The sequence below is a fragment of the Piliocolobus tephrosceles genome, chromosome 15, assembly GCF_002776525.5.
Source record: "Piliocolobus tephrosceles isolate RC106 chromosome 15, ASM277652v3, whole genome shotgun sequence".
NCBI classification, from domain to species: domain Eukaryota; kingdom Metazoa; phylum Chordata; class Mammalia; order Primates; family Cercopithecidae; genus Piliocolobus; species Piliocolobus tephrosceles.
In genome coordinates, this window is record NC_045448.1 from 17,521,711 (window position 1) to 17,536,050 (window position 14,340).

General features: G+C 44.9%; 1 protein-coding gene across 1 annotated transcript in view; it reads left to right on the plus strand.

Moving 5' to 3' along the window:
* The first annotated feature begins 3,157 nt into the window (after positions 1-3,157).
* KCNS3 (potassium voltage-gated channel modifier subfamily S member 3) overlaps positions 3,158-14,340 on the plus strand; it is a 47,775-nt gene continuing 36,592 nt past the window's right edge. Inside the window, exon 1 of the mRNA XM_023198571.2 lies at positions 3,158-3,308. The gene's annotated coding sequence lies outside the window, so the exon portion shown is untranslated. The remainder of the gene's footprint in view (positions 3,309-14,340) is intronic.

Here is a 14,340-nt window from a genome sequence, read left to right on the forward strand (position 1 = left end):
TCACTTCACAAACATGCAGATCCAACAAAAGGTCCTGGAAATTCAATCTTCAAGGAATTCATCGTCGAGTGGAAGATAAACAGTTAAAATCCCATATGGTAGATTCTATGAAAGAGGGAGGCAAAGGGTGCTGAGGGAGTGTGGAGAGGAGACACACAACCCAGGATGAGACAGGCGGCTTCCCAGAGGGTCATGATTAAGATGTCATTATCCACTGAATCTTGTCCTAAGGGGAAGGGGTCTGTTGGGCAAAGCAAAGCTTGGTGGTGGGGAACTGTGTTCTTAGCAGAGGAGGCACTGCTGTGCGTTCAGAGAGTCATGAAAAAGCATGGTGGGTCTAGGGAGTTGCAGGTGTTTCATATGCTCAGACTAACTGGAGTGATATTCAGGCGGCTGTGTAGAAAGTGGCAAGTGGGAGGCACCCACCAAATAAATGCTGCTCATTAGGACCAGACACCTCACGCCCAACCTTCCTGCCAGAGATGAGCACATCTTATTTTCACCTGCAGACCTGTTCCAATTTAAGAAGCTAATGAACACTTCCCTTTCCTTCAAGGCTAAGGTAAGTACTAATCCAGCTAGATTTCTGTCATTTGGACTTTAGTGAGAACAAAAAGTTGGGGACAGTTTTGGCTGTGGGGAGGGAAGACATGGGCGTGTGATAGGTGGGTAAGAGAGGGAGACCTCTAAAGGAGGCCCGGAAGACAGACTGAAATGCATCCATTGGTGGCACGTGTCTCCATCCACTCCAGAAGTCCTCTGAAACCACAAAGGAATGAGCATTACTGTCAATGATGATTAAATGATCGACCCCTCACAGATTAAATGCATAGCTTATCCAGATGCTTCCCTATAAGCACAGTTAATTAAGAGGGAATGGGATGTCATATCACCAGGCATAAAGACTGGGCAGGAGATGGGTGTGTGGGTAAAAGGAGGCAGTTAGGTCACAACTTGCCCCTGGTATTGGAGACTGGGGTTGGGGAAGGGGCTACAAACCGTTTGTGTGAATTTACCATTTTGCCTAGCTCAACCTTCGTCAACATTCAAGAGTAAACTTTTGGGGAGCACACCTGCCTTACGGGTCATCCGAAGTGGTCCTGTTTATTATTTCATTGGCTTCACATGATTATCTGAGAGAGAAGAACTTTCTTTACAGATGAGAAAACCAGGGCTGAAAGACGAAGTGGCTCACTGCAGGGCTCAGCAGGGTAAGAAGTCCTGTCTCTCTGACTCTCAGATCTGTGGCCCTTCTCTGTGCCCACTCCTGCATGCCCACCGTGGAGGCCCACCCCTTCTGTCCTCAGCTCCGCAGATGCACAGGGGCCCTTCCTGGTCCCCACTGTGTGTGCCTTCCCGCCTGCTCACACATGCCACCCAGACCCTGCGAGAAAGACCTCACTGCCAACTCTTCTGCACTGCAGATGCCTTCTGCAGTGCTTAGAGATTCTGAACATATTTCCTTCTCAAGTAAACCATGCTGGACTTTTTGGATAAACTTAGTGATTTAAAAATGATTAAATAGCTAACTGCTGGGAGAGATCTGGGAGCATTCTTACTAAGGTGTTGATAAAATGTAAATATATTTTTGGAATAATCTTAGATCTTATGCTAAAGATGATGAACCATGTAAGAAAATTACCTTCTTCAGTTGCTTGTAAATAGCAGTGTAGACCAATGCTTTGGATCCTTTTCCACAGGAGAGGAGACAAGACTGGAGGAACCAAAGAACCATGGAATTAGGGACAAATGGCTCAAAACAGTGCTCTGCAGACACATGCATCTGTACTTTGCTTTCCAGAAGTCAAATGAAACTGTTGGAGCTTGGTGGGCTCCAGGTCTCAAGGGGAAGACCACCTTAGGCTTTAGCTTTTCCTCTGCCCTTCCTGCCTGCTGTTAGCCTCTCCTCTGGACCAACACCCCCTTTAAGGGGAAAACCTCTTTGAAGCCCACAAGATACTGTGAGGATTATTCCCTTTTTCTGATTTCCAACGTGGGTTTTTCATTAAGCAAAGAACAATTAGAAAACCCACAGATAACACAGGGTATTCAATAAGTTCAGGAAAGTGTTTTCCACCACCTCTTTGCCCCCATTCCCTCCCCAGCGCTTGGCGCAAGGCCTGGAGCTTGAATCTGCGTCGTCTCCCTAGGTGCTTGCGTGAGGTGAGTGGTCAGCGGGTGCTGGCTTGGGGGCAGCTGGCAGGGCGCATGCTGCGGGTGGGAACCCAGGGAACACTGGGCGCCTTAGCTTGGAGCAGCTGGCTCCAAGGAATTATTGCACGTCTGCACAACTTAAAAATCTGCAGTTTGGGGGCGGGAGGGGGAGCGCGGGGGTGGGTCCCGAAGCGTCCCATTTCTCCTGGCTGTTGATTGAGCGCTCTTGCTCAGTGCAGCGAGGCCAGCGATGCCTTCTGGACCACACGCTGTCCTCGCCGAGGTCGTGGTTTGTTCCTCAACGTCGGTCCCCTGACTCCCTCTTCCATTCGTCCTTCGGAAAGGGGACCCGACTGGTTCCTCTTCTACAAATGAGGCGCATCTGCTTGGTGCAAATGTCCAGGCACCTCTTCTGACTCAGTGAATCGAGGAATGAGACAAAGCATCTTGTTCTGCACTGTGCGTGAGTCTTCAGGCAGCGGGACCGGTAGCAAACATTGGCAGGAACTGGATCTGTATGTATTCTCCTTCGCACTTTGTTTTAAAACAAGTTTGGGCCTCGCGACTTCCTGAGGAAATCCTGGCAAATTAGCAAAGCGTCGCTGGGGCCGCGACTTTAGAGAAGCGGTTGCCCCAACCGCCGGGGCCGCGGGGGAGGTCATCTTTTTCCAGCGCTTCCGGCCCAGGAGGGAGCGCAGGTGGGAGGTGCGGGGCGCGCTCCTGCTCCCAGCCGGACAGCGCCGGCCACTCCGGGGTGACTCTGCACTTGGGCATGGGCGGGGGCGCGCTGCCTGCAGGGCAGTGTCTCAGTCCATCAGTCTGTCCGCCTGTCTAGCGGTCGGAGCCCCGCAGTCCTCAGCCGCCCGCGCCCTTGGCCCGGGGCGCCCGGCTGCTGGCCCGAAGCGAGGGGCTGGCGGAGCTGCGACCAATGGGGCGGCGGCCGAGCGGCGGGCCCCGCCCCGCCCCGCCCGCAGCTCCCGGGAGCCTCGCTCCAGCGGGGCGGGACCCACGGACAGACCGGCCGACGCGGGCCGCCCGGCTCTCCTCGCCGCCGCGGCGGCAGGCGCGGGGCTGCGCCGCGAGGCCTGATCCCTGCAGCGCGGGCGGACGGCGTCGCAGAGCGGAGCGAGTGAGATGCACCCGGACTCCTGCAGGTACCTGGCTGGCGTCCCCACCTCACTGCGCGCTCCGGGGACTTCTCCGGGCGACCCTGGAACTTTACCGCGCCTTCCCCCACCTTTTGCTGCCACAGTCCCCTGTGGTCCAGGTCGCGGTGCACGACCCAGAGGGTCTACGGCCGCAGGGCACTTTCTGTGCTGCTGGGCGCCTGGCTTGCGGAGTCCGCATCCTCTGGTGCCCAGAGCCCGCCGTCGCTGGAGCCCCGAGGCTCTGCCTGTTGCGTGAGCTGCGGGCTGCTGAACCGGTGTCTGGGTTCCTTTGAAAGCCTCGGGGAAGATATTTAGGATCAGCTTCCGGGGAGTGGGGTGAGCTATGGCCATGGGGGAGGACCAGCTGGAGGCGGGAGAATCAATGAGCAGGAGAAAGGCGGCACCTCGCGCAGGGGTATCCCCGGGGCGTTTCCTTGGCCGGGAAGCCGTTCCTGCCCTTCCTCGAGAGGAGGCGCTTTCCTGGAGCTTGTAAATGCTTCCCGGGCCGTCTGCTCCGCCTTCTTGGTCATTCCTCCCCTCCCCTTTGCCCTGCAGCTGTGCTAGGCGCCCCGCGACAGTTGCAGGGAAGAGTGAACCCAGGGTCCTTGCTCTTGTGCAGCCCTGCGCCCTGGGGTGGGGATGGCGTGGGGCTTGCAGCACAGGTGTGGAGTCACTTGCGGACTCCGCGTTTGGATCAGTGGCAGTGGTGGGGATGGGTGCCCCGGGGTCAGGAACTCCTCTTTTCCGCGCCCTTCTGGGTGGCTGCCCGACCTCCTGAGGCACCTTGGCTAGCAAGCGAGCCAGTCTTGCCGGCAGGGGCCGCGGCGAGCCTGGCTGGGCGCCTTTCGCATTGCAGGGCTTGTCCTGCACCCCCCACCCCGCTCTGTCCCTTCTCGTTCATTTGGAGAAAGGAGCACCTTTTGCATCCTTGATGTCTCCCCCCGGTTTTGTCTGGGGAGACCGAGCCGAAAGCTTCACTCGGGTGGCCCGCGGCAGGGGCCGAGGACAGCAAAGAGCTACCTCCACCTGCCAAAATGACCCAGGGGCCCTGGTTGGGTGCCAAGGTGCGAAGTGGGGGGAGGGGCGGTAGGTGTTCCTTACGTTCCTCCTGGAGAGTAGCTTTGCGGTTGGCCCGGAGCCTTTGGGTTTTTTGTCTTTCACCCTACTCTCTGAAAATACTGAGGCAGATGAGGAAAACCAGTTCAGAAGCCTTTCCTGTTTCTTTTCCTGTATTTGCTCAAGCGATTTGCATAACCATTCACTTAGAACTGTGTAAGGCACTCCTAGTTGCCCCCCTTCTTAGACTATTTGCAAATATCTGCCCAGGTAAACAGGAAGCACGCACCTGTCTCCTTGCTGAAGGCATGTGCTCTCATGCTTTGTCTTCCCTGCATATCTGGAGCCGAAGAGGTGGCTTTGATTCTCTATCTGAACTTGGTGTAATGTGTAGACTCCACTTCTTACCTGGGTTGTGACCTTCTTGAGGAGATTGACTCGTTCAGTATGCATTCCCAACCAGCCTGCCATGGGCCAGGCCCCAGGATGCACTCGGGGACAGACAGCAAATGGATATGATTTCTGCACCCAGTCTAGTCTGTTCTTTATTTCTCACTAGCTTCCCTTCTTCTCTTGTTCTAATATTATGTTTGTCATTTCCGAACTAGGAATTGTCAATATTGGGACATGGAGAAGGTTATATGGAAGTGCCATAGAACTCTGAATCCAAAGCATGTTGTGAATATACTAAGGAGACTTGTGGGATCTGTTTTAATGGAATCTTTTGTCTGAGCCATTATTGCCTGAATAGAGCCATTGATGAATGCAGCTACGCTAAGGTTTTGCTGGTCAAGCGTATGAGGGCAAATTGGGAGGTCGGAATCAGTGTTTGTTCTGTTCTGAACTATTATTAAAAACCCAAAGCTCTGGAGCTTGAGTTTGCCAGCAAAGCACCAACAGTATCATCATCTTCTTTTAAGAAGGAAGGGGAAGAGTGGGAACTGCAGCTCCCTCCTGTCTTCAGTGGGTTTTGCCCTTCACTGTAATTCTTCACAGACGTGCATCCCTCTGTTCTACCACCCATCTCAGTCTGCCCTGTGTCTGGCATTTGCTGTTGGAATGTGTGGCAGCTTTGAGACAGTAGGCACCACAGGGTTTCGCTCCTTCTTTTCCTTCTTCTATTTTTTAGTAGATAACATTTATTGGCTGCATACTATATATCAGATACTCTGCTAGGCACTTTTCCAGGCATTATCTCATTTAATTCTCATAAGAACTGCATGAGGATGTGATGCTTGCTGTCTTCACTGCAGTATTGCTGTGGGAGCCAGCAGTAGATGGAACCCCCCAGGAGCACGTTGAGTCAGATAGGAGGCCAATGGGGAATGGTGGGCCTGAAGTCTCACTAGCAGGAAGGATGGCTCTGCAGGTTAGTTTGAAGCAGAGGAGAAGGTGGGTGTGTTTACTGACTCTGTTTATCAGGTGTCAGGAAAGTGGTCTTCCAGAGTGCCACCTGTGTGAAATACCCACAAAGAAACATCATAGAGAAGAGAATAGGATGTGGGGACCTGATTTCCAGCTCTGATGTGTATTTCTTTAAGGCTCCTTGACTTGATGTGTCATTTTGCTAATCTGGGTCTTGGTCTGTTTAGCTACATTGATCTAGATCTCTAATATTTATTGTTACCCTGTACTAGGCACTAAAAGCTGAAAACTTTTACATGTATGAACTCGTTTCATCCTGATGACAATCTTGGGATGATAGGTTCTATTATTACCCTATTTTAGAGGAGGAAAGAGAGGCAAACTGAGAAACTTGTACAAGGTCACCCAGCCCGGAAAAGGTGAAGCTAGGAACTATCCCTGGCAGTCTGACTGCAGAGCCACTGTGCGATTCAGTCTTCCTCATTTATTGCTACAGTTCCAACACTGTACCCTGTGCTTAGTGGGATCTCGGACTGTGTTTGTTGAACAGTGACAGAGGGGGCTTGCAGTTATCAAGTGACCTTTGGGTCCCATGTCTCAGCCTTAAAAGGAACCTTAAAGACTGCATTAGCAAAATATTATTTTTGCCTTTGACAAAATAGTCTGCTTTTCAGTGAAATTCTGCCCAGCTGGTTAGGAAAAAAGGAAGATAAACCACAAAGATCATGGGCCAGGGAAACATTATGTTTATGTTTATCAATATAAGAAATTCAGAAAAATCACAGAACACTTTGCACTATGACTCACATTTGTCAGGTAAATCAACTAGTGACCAATTCACAAGTACTTATTGTATGAGTGCTAAGTGCCCAGTACTACAGGCAATGAAGGTAGGTAGAATCTATGACGTGGTCTTTGAGCTTGAACTTGTAGTGGATCTGGAGACTCCAGATCAATGAGACAAGATAGAACAATACAAGATGCTAAATACTTAAGTCCTGATAAAAATCACAACGACTCGGTCACATTTGTACAACATATTGTGGTTTGTAGGAACTTTCATACGGGATATCTCATTCCAGTCCTCAGAGCAAGTGAGAGTTATAAGCTATAGGCAGGATGGAAGTTAGGAAGCCCATATTGCTGATGAAGAAATTAAGGCAAAGTGAGCCTTGAACTTGGACACAGTCGGGGTCATCCGACTTGAAGTCCAGCGTCTTTCTGCCTTACTTCTGTCTGGAGCTAGGGAGCAGAACAGGAGGACAGTGAGTTATCGAGAGTGCTTGGGGAGTGGGGGACTGAGTCTGAATTTCATCCTGGACCTGGCCTTTGCTTGCCAGTCTGGACTACCCTGGGTGCTTGGTGGAGGCAGGGGATGGGGAGTAAGTACAAGCTGGGGAGGAGGAGAAAGAGGAGAAGAGTGTTGTTTTATTTTTTCAGGGGCCTGCTGTTTTGTGAAGCCTGGAGTGAATACTCAATTATCATGAACATAATACCAAGGCTTAAAATGTACAATAAAATATAAAAGCTGATTTAGAATTTTCATCCCTGTTTTTCTTTATCATTTCTCTAGATATCTTTTGAAACTTTTTAGCATACCTGCACATTATACTTTTTTCCCCAGTTATTAAGAGGATCACAATCTGCACATTATAAAAGTAAACTCTTTAATAAGCTAAAAATAGTTACTAGACTAGGTTGTGGTATTTTTCTTGTGGGCAAGAGGTCTCATTCTCTTTGGAATCCTGCACAGCCTTGCACTATGATTTGCTTTGAGGAGATACTGTATAAATATTGTTTTCAGTTGCACAAGTATTGAATGATAAAGGCATAAGGTCTGCTTTTAGCCAATAATGTTACAGTTAAGCAGTTAATGTTGGCAGCAGCCAGCTTCAGTGAGTTTGGTGAAGTCCCAAAGAAATGAAGTATCTTGCTGACTGTCCTACCAATCAGTCATCCGAGCACTTACAGATGCTCACCAAAGGTGGCATAACGATGAACTTACATAGTCACATATATATATTCTCATTATATATTTAAATCTGTACATACATTCATTCAACAAGTATTTGAGTACTTACGTGATATTATGTACTATGTTAGGTGCTGGATATACTGTGGTAAAAGAAACGGGAGTGGGGTGGGCTGGGGTGAGAAGTGGGAGGAGACAGGCATTAAATAAACCAATGCAAAATTTAAGTGGTGGTAAGTGCTCTAAAGGACTTCATGGGAGACAGTAACAAGGGTAGGGAGTCACTAGTTTAGATGACAGGGTCAGGAAAGACCTTTCTAAAGAGGAGACATTTCATTTTGAGTGATGAAAGTAGTCCATTAAGTGAAGAGTGGGAGAAAGAGAATTCCAGGCTGAGGATTCTAAGGCAGGAATGAGCACTGAACCTCTTTTTGTTCTATTCAGGAACTTCAGGAGAACAAGGGTGGGGACAGCTGGGAGGAAGTTGTAGAAGAGGGCTGGCTGGGGTCAGATCAAGCTGTGCCCTTTAGGTCAAGTTCAAGGTCTTATGGTTTATTCTGAGGGCTGTGAAAAATGGATTTGCAGAAGGTGAGTGTCATGAGCCAATTTAAATTTATACAAGATTGCCTGGGAAGGCTGTGAAGAACAGATAGAAGAATAGACTGGAGAGGTGCAAGCATGGGAAGCAGAAGCCTCTTTTGGAGGTGTGTTGCAGAAGTGGGACCTAAAGTGAGATTGGACTGGCTTGAAAGATGAATGGAGGTGAGGAAGCGCAGACCATACACATATATAGCTTGGTTGTGAAAGGGAGCAGAGAGACAGGATGGGTGTGGGGGCAGGTTTGTGTCTATATGGAAGGCAACCTTTTCTGAGGTTAGGGATGTGAGTCCAGCTCCTTGGTAAATTAACACATATATACCTCTGTGTGTAGTCATACTTCTAGAAGATTAGACATTTGAATCCTATCTCTGGCTCTATCTCAAAATCTAGGTAACTTTAAGCATATCACTTTGAGTACTTCTAGAAGATTAGATATTTGAATCCTAGCTTTGGTTCTGTCCCCAAATCTGGGTAACTGAGCATATATCACTTGTCCTTCCCTGTTTTTTTTTTTTTTCTCACTGCCTGGTGATTTTGTAATTTCTTTTAAAAATGCAATCTTCCTGCAATGGTCTTTAATAGCATTATTTATATGTGTTAATTTGGATTATTTTTTATAAATTGAATTAGCAGAATGATGAATGGGGATGTAGGGACATTTGTGGTGGGATTCTAAGCATTTGCTCACTGTTGATCATGGATAAGCTGCTTTCAAATTAGCTTAAATGAAGAGACACTAATAATAAAGTCTGGTGGTGAGGAGACAGTAACCCTTCCAATGTAGATGGGATAAGGACTGATGGGGAGCCCTGGGCATGGTTATGAGCCACTTATTGTGTTTCAGTGGGACTCCTCCTTACCTGGTCTTCTGCATTGCATGAGACACTTCCTCTGGACGCATGGATATCTGTTAAAAAGATAAGAGAGGTAAATCTGGTCTGTTTTCTGAGAACTCATTTGTGTTAGGGTTTTCTAGACAAACAGAACAAATAGGATGTGCATACGTGTAGAAAAAGATTTATTATAAGAAATTGGTTCACACAATTATGGAGACTGGCAAGTCCAAAATTTGCAGGATGGGCCAGCAGGCTGGAAACCCAGGAGAGCCAACACTCCATTTCAAGTTTGGAGGCAGTTGCTATACAGCCTGGAAGAGCTGATGTTACAATGAAGTCCGAAGACAGGCTGCTGGAAAATTCTTTCCTGTTTGAGGGAGGCCAGACTTTTTGTTCTGTTCAGGCTTTCAGCTGATTTGATGAAGCCCACCAGCATTATAGAAGGCAATCTGCTTTACTCAAAGCCTACCAATTTATATGCCAGTCTCTTCCAAAATACCCTCAGAGAAACACTCAGAATAATGTTTGACCAAATATCTGGCACCCTGTGACCCAGCCAAGTTAACACATAAAATCAACCATCACATCACATTTAACAGAATATACTGGCCTAAACATCAATAATGGCCATCACAGATAGCCTGATGGGGCATTGAAGAAGGATAGAGTATCCAGTGATGAATTTCTAGTTGTAGGGAATGAGAGTATAAATAGGACCATAGAACAGAAAGTTACTCCAAAGATCAGTCAAGTCATTTGCTGCCTCTGGACTTTAGGAATGCTGGCTTAAATCCTGGCAAATAATTAGTGTATTGAGACAAAAGAATGCCAGCAGACTAAATTTGGGGCTTCAACATGCTTACGTATTTTTTACTTTTATTCCGCTATGGACTGGACTGGCTTTCCTAAGCCCTGATGGACATGCCATGGTGAACTGAAAAGCATTTCCTCTGATTTACTTGAGATAAAAATGTAATTGGCCAAAGAAATGGGAGAACTTCATGGTTAAAGACTGTTGTTTGTAGATTTGGATTGAGCGGAGATGTTGTGGCAAAAGCATTTCATTATTCTTGTCTTTGAGTTCAAAGACAGAACACTTCTTGGCAGTGTTTTTTTTTTATGGATTTTTAAGATCTGAGTTTTCTAAGTGTGGTACCTTCATGAGGCCACTGACATAAGACCCCAGTCTTCTTTCCCTTGGTGCTTAGATGTTACGAAGATGAGATTCAGCTCTGAGGCTCAGGCCTGAGCCTCCATGACAGAGCTTGTCTCCTCTGGGATAAAAGGATAAAAAGAAAGTATCATGTATGACAGTGTTCATCTCTGTGTGTCCCATCCATCTATCCATCCATCCATCCCATTCTTCCACCCACCCATTTAAATGTCCATCCATCCATCCCATTCTTCCACCCACCCATTTAAATGTCCATCCATCCATCCCATTCTTCCACCCACCCATTTAAATGTCCATCCGTCCATCCATCCATCCACCCACCCACCCATCCATCCACCCACCCACCCACCTTTGCCACAGTGTAAAAAGGTATCGGTGTTCCCATGCCCTCTTATCTTCTCCTTAAACCACAATTCCTATAAAGTAGGCTCTTTTGAGATGTGAACTTAGGAGTCTTGTCAAAGTTTATGCAAAACCTGAGAACTTTGTTTTTTAAGCAGGTTCCCCAGACTTCTTGATGTAATTAGAAATTGAATGTCAGCATGGTGCATCTTTTTGGTGATGAGCACCGAATTTTCTTCTCCCAGTCTCTCTAGATTTAAAGCAACACACGTTGCCTTCTCATGTAATTTTTATTTTATTATTTTTTCTCTTCTTTTATTATTATTATTGTTTTTATTTTTCCATAAGTTATTTGGGTACAGGTGGTGTTTGGTTACATGAGTAAGTTCTTTGGTGGTGATTTGTGAGATTTTGGTGCACATATCACGCGAACAGTATACACTGCACATTATTTGTACTCTTTTAATCCCTCACCCCACTCCCACTCTTCCCCCTGAGTCCCCAAAGTCCATTGTATCATTCTTATGTCTTTGCATCCTCATAGCTTAGCTCCCACGTATCAGTGAGAACATACAATGTTTGATTTTCCATTCCTGAGTTACTTCACTTAGAAAATAGTCTCCAGTCTCATTCAGGTCACTGTAGATACTGTTAATTCATTCCTTTTTATGGCTGCATTGTATTCTATCATCTCATCTCTCTCTCTCTCTCTCTCTCTCTATGTATGTATCTATCTATATCTATATATATCACAGTTGCTTTATCCACTCATTGATTGATGGGCATTTGGGTTGGTTCCACAATTTTGCAATTGTGAATTATACTGCTATAAACGTGTATGCATTTATCTTTTTCGAATAATGACTTCTTTTCCTCTGGGTAGATACCCAGTAGTGAGATTGCTGGATCAAATGGTAGTTATACTTTTAGTTCTTTAAGGAATCTCCACACTATTTTCCCTAGTGGTTGTACTAGTTTACATTCCCACTAGCAGTATAGAAGTGTCCCCTGTTCACCACATCCACTCCAACATCTACTGTTTTTTGGTTTTTCAATTATGGCCATTCTTGCAGGAGTATTCCTGATCATTAGTGATGTTGAGCATTTTTTCATATGTTTGTTGGCCGTTTGTATATCTTCTTTTGAGAATTATCTATTTATGTCCTTAGCACACTTTTTGATGGGATTTTTTTTGTACTGATTTGTTTGAGTTCGTTTTTGTTGTAGATTCTAGATATTAGTCCTTTGTCAGATATATAGATTGTGAAGATTTTCTCCCACTCTGTGGATTGTCTGTTTACTCTGCTAACTGTTCCTTTTGCCATGCAAAAGCTCTTTAGTTTAATTAGGTCCCAGCTGTTTATCTTCATTTTTATTGCATTTGCTTTTGGGTTCTTGGTCATGAAATCCTTGCCTAAGCCAATATCTAGAAGGGTTTTTCCAATGTTATCTTCTAGAATTTTTGTTATTGTTCCAATGCTATCTTCTAGAATTTTTATAGTTTCAGGTCTTAGGTTTAAGTCCTTAATCCATCTTGTTGATTTTTGTATAAGGTGAGAGATGAGCATCCAATTTCATTCTCCTACAGGTGGCTAGCCAATTATCCCAGCACCATTTGTTGAAAAGGGTGTTCTTTCCCCACTTTATGTTTTTGTTTGCTTTGTTGAAGATGAGTTGGCTGTAAGTATTTGGGTTTATTTATGAGTTCTCTATTCTGTTCCATTGGTCTGTGTGCCTATTTTTATACCAGTACCATGCTGTTTTGGTGACTAAGGCCTTACAGTATAGTTTGAAATCAGGTAGTGTGATGCCTCCAGATTTGTTCTTTTTGCTTAGTCTTGATTTGGTTATGTGGACTCTTTTTTGATTCCATGTGAATTTTAGAATTGTTTTTTCTAATTCTGTGAAGAATGATGGTGGTATTTTGATGGGGATTGCATTGAATTTGTAGATTGCCTTTGGCAGTATGGTCATTTTCAAAATATTGATTCTACCCATCCATGAGCATGAGATGTGTTTCCATTTGTTTGTCTCATCTATGATTCCTTTCAGCAGTGTTTTGTAGTTTTCTTGTAGAGGTGTTTTGACTCCTTTGTTAGGTATATTTCTAAGTATTTTATTTTTTTTGCAGCTATTGTAAAAGGGGTTAAGTTCTTGATTTGATTCTCTACTTGGTCGCTGTTGGTGTATACAAGAGCTACTGATTTGTGTACGTTAATCTTGTATCCAGAAACTTTGTTGAATTCTTTTATCAGCTCTAGGAGCTTTCTGGAGGAGTCCTTAGAGTTTTCCAGGTAAGTGATCATATCACCAGTAAACAGTGACAGTTTGACTTCCTTCTTACGAATTTGGATGCCCTTTATTTCTTTCTCTTGTCTGATTGCTCTGGCTAGGACTTCAGGTACTATGTTGAAGAGGAGTGATGGCAGTAGGCATCCTTGTCTTGTTCCCATTCTCAGAGGGAATGCTTTCAACTTTTCCCCATTCAGTATTATGTTTGCTGTGGTTTTGTCATAGATGGCTTTTATTACGTTAAGATATGTCCCTTATATGCCGATTTTGCTGACAGTTTTAATCATAAAGGATGCTGGATTTTGTCTAATGCTTTTTCTGCATCTATTGAGATGATCATGTGATTTTTGTTTTTTAATTCTGTTTATGTGGTGTATCTCATTTATTGACTTGTGTATGTTAAACCATCCTGGCATCCCTGGTATGAAATCCAGTTGATCATGGTAGATTATCTTTTTGATATGTTGTTGGATTTGGTTAGCTAGTATTTTGTTAAGGATTTTAGCATCTATGTTCGTGAAGGATATCGGTCTGTAGTTTTCTTTTTTGGTTATGTCCTTTCCTGGTTTTGGATCATCCTGGCTTCATAGAATGAATTAGGGAGGATTCTTCCTTTCTCTGTCTTGTGGAATAGTGTCAAAAATATTGGTACCAATTCTTCTTTGAATGTCTGGTAGAATTTTGCTGTGAATCCAGCTGGTCCTGGCCTTTTTTTTTTTTTTTTTTTTGGCAATTTAAAAATTACCATTTCAATCTCACTGCTTGTTATTGGTCTGTTCACAGTATCTAATTCTTTCTGATTTAAGCTAGGAGGGTTGTATTTTTCCAGGAATTTATCCATCTCTTCTGTGTTTTCTAGTTTATGTGCATAAAGGTGTTCATAGTAGCCCTGAATGATCTTTTGTATTTCAGTGCTGTCAGTTGTAGTATCTCCTGTTTCGTTTCTTAGCGAGGTTATTTGGATTTTCTCTCTTCTTTTCTTGGTTAATCTTGCTAATGGTCTATCAATTCTATTTATCTTTTCAAAGAACCAGCTTTTTGTTTCATTTATCTTTTGTAATTTTTTTTGTTTCTTTCAATTTCATTTAGTTCTACTCTGATCTTGGTTATTTCCTTTCTTCTGCTGGGGTTGGGTTTAGTTTGTTCTAGATTCTCTAGTTCTTTGAGGTGTGACTTTAGATTGCCTGTTTGTGCTCTTTCAGACTTTTTGAGGTAGGCATTTAGGGCTATGAACTTTCCTCTTAACACTGCCTTTGCTATATCCCAGAGGTTCTAATAGTTTGTGTCATCATTATCATTCAGTTCGAAGAATTTTTAAATTTCCATCTTGATTTCATTTTTGACCCAGTGCTCATTTCGGAGCAAGTTATTTAATTTCCATGTATTTGCATGGTTTTGAAG